Genomic DNA, 3,239 nt, shown 5'->3' with positions numbered 1-3,239 from the left:
CCTACATGTCGGTGGTATGTTCTGCTTGTCAATGCGTGCTTTAATACTGTTCGTTCTCTAGGCGTAGTCTTGGGCAGCAGTTATCAAACCTCCTGTCTCTTTCTTAAACTGGCCTCTACATAGCCAACTCCATGTGCGATGTTCTCTGACATCTGTCATGGCCTTGAAAAATTGACCATGGAGGAGCTTCTCTAGTAGCTTTCTTTTTCTTTCTACTCGCACGGCAGCCAAACCCTTAAGAACCCCACTTCTTTTCTTCTCTTCAACACATTCATTATTATTATTATTATTATTATTATTATTATTATTATTATTATTATTATTATTATTATTATTATTATTATTATTATTATTATTATTATTATTATTATTATTGGCTTTTGGGAACACCAGGCCAAAGATCAGCCTTTTTTTGTGTTAGAATATGTCACCCGAATGCTGAATTCTACAGGGACCTATAACCACAACAGATCTACTGTTTGCATGAGACCTAGAAAAAGCGCCAGTACTCAAGTCGAGTCCTTTCATTCGAACATGGAACATTTATGCCTCTAATTTTCACAACCTCCGGTGGGATGGGAAAGGAATGCTTCATCTTCCTTAGACGGTTAGCAGAGTTCATCACAGTAAAGTGAGAGGAGGACTATGCTAAGACAATTGCTTGGATCTGTACAAGTACGTCATTTGCACTCCTTAGATCCGCACTGACTTGCCTGAGAGGATCAAGGACTGTAAAGCGAGTGTCATGGGATTTTAGGAATGCAGATATAGACGTCGAGACTATTGAAGGAGCTATTAAACAGCAATTTTTAAGTAGTATTTTAATACGTTTTAGTCCAGATGATTGCTTTTTGAATTTTAGAAATGAGGACTTTTTGTACACCACCAGTATAAAGAATAGTATTTTATATAAATTTGATCCTTAGATCCGCACTGACTTGCCTGAGAGGATCAAGGACTGTAAAGCGAGTGTCATGGGATTTTAGGAATGCAGATATAGACGTCGAGACTATTGAAGGAGCTATTAAACAGCAATTTTTAAGTAGTATTTTAATACGTTTTAGTCCAGATGATTGCTTTTTGAATTTTAGAAATGAGGACTTTTTGTACACCACCAGTATAAAGAATAGTATTTTATATAAATTTGTAATTTATTGTAATGTCTAATTAAGCTTGTTAAGATTTTTATTTTATTATAAAATATTGTAAGTTGAATGAAAGAATAAATTATTTTTAACATTATTATGACTTGTAATCCTTGGTTTGCCTGTTTAGTCTCTGAAGCACCGGGTCCAACCCATGGGCCTTATAGGTACCAAAGAGTTCACTTAATTGACAGGACATTTCTCAAGATGCGAGCTGATCCCAGAGGAGTAATTTTTTGGCGCTCATCACTGACTGTGCCTGGAATTTTAACAACGTACTTTTCCAATCCCTTCCTAATGACCCCAAGTGCACCAGTGACAACTGGTATCGCCTCTATTCCCAATTTCCTCATTCTGGCGATCTCAATCTCTAAGTCTTTATACATAGCGAGTTTCTCGACTACCTTAACGGATGTATTTCTGTCTGATGGGACTGCCATATCTATAATCTGGCATTTCTGATTCGTTTGATCTCTAATTATGATATCTGGTTTATTAGCCGCTATTTCCCTGTCAGTATAAATTGGCATATTCCACAGAATCGTTGCTTGTTCGATACAACAGTATCTGGTTTGTGGTCCTACCATTTGTCAGTTGCCTTGATATCATAGTTCTGGCACACCTTCCAATGGATGTATGATGCTGCGTTATCATGCCTCTGAATGTATTCAGTTTTGGCAGGTTCTGGGCAGCCAGATATGACGTGATCGACAGATTCATCAAACTTGCCACACATCCTACATAATGGGTTAGTGCCATCTTTAATGATGTTGCTGTGTTTAATGATGTTGCCAGGCTTTGATCCTGTGTGGCAATAATTAGCCCCTCATTCTCCGCTTTTAAGCCACTGCTCCTTAGCCACTGGTTAATTCTGTGAAGGTCCACATCTGCATCTTTCATTCTTTTGGGTACCTTACCTTTCCACAGTTTAGATAGATGTTCTTGAGCTTGTTGTCGGGCTTTCTGCTTTGTTCTTTTTGCATGATGCGTGGGAAATTCGTCTGCTTCTCTAGGTAATTCAGATAAATCAAACTCCCTAAAAAACTTTTGTGCCTATTTCTGAGCAGAGTAATTCTTTTTGGCATCGTGCTTTTGTAGGAGCTTTTCAGGAATGTGTTAAGGCCAATCGTGGCTATCTTGTAGTTCATTTCCAACTGCATAAGGCCTCTTCCTCCATACTTCCTAGCAACATAGAGTCTATCTACATCCGACTTTGGGTGGTGCATTTTATGCATGGTGAGAAATTTTCTAGTCTTTGCATCAAGCTTTTTTACCTTGCCTACTTTCCAATCTGTATTATTATTATTATTATTATTATTATTATTATTATTATTATCTCGTTTTCCCACATTGGATTTCCAATGGAACTTCAGTACTCCAGGAAGCTTGGTGACAACAAGTCTCCTCAAACTTCTAGGACCTTCCTAAGAATCCTTGCCGTGTTCAGAATAACACTTTTCAGAAGCTCGTCTATCTTGGTCTCTATACCAATATTTTCTAGTCTCCTCTTTAAATCCTCTGGAACTGTTCCAAATGTTCCGATTACAATAGCAATTACCATTGTTTTCATTTTCATCATTTTCATTATTATTATTATTAATATTATTATTATTATTATTATTATTATTATTATTATTATTATTATTATTATTATTATTGTGTTAACGATGAAACAACAACAATGATATTGAATGTAAGGAGAAATGTAGACTCGGAAAAATATCCGAGTCCCAGATGGGATTTGAACCCACGACCCTCCGTGATCTAGTCGGATGCTTTAACCACTGAGCTACTGGAGACTCTATGGTGAGCAAGGGTCAATTTGTGGGTCTCGACTGGAATTGCATCACGCGGCTACACAGCCAAGTATTGACTAGCACATTTGAAACTCACTAACAGCATCGCGCTGTCACATTAATGCATATCAAGATGCAGCCAACCAACCTCCAAAGTGAGTGTGTTAACGATGAAACAACAACAATGATATTGAATGTAAGGAGAAATGTAGACTCGGAAAAATATCCGAGTCCCAGATGGGATTTGAACCCACGACCCTCCGTGATCTAGTCGGATGCTTTAACCACTGAGCTACTG

Source organism: Montipora foliosa, chromosome 10 (genome assembly GCF_036669935.1).
Source record: "Montipora foliosa isolate CH-2021 chromosome 10, ASM3666993v2, whole genome shotgun sequence".
Classification (NCBI taxonomy): domain Eukaryota; kingdom Metazoa; phylum Cnidaria; class Anthozoa; order Scleractinia; family Acroporidae; genus Montipora; species Montipora foliosa.
This window is presented reverse-complemented; position numbering follows the sequence as displayed.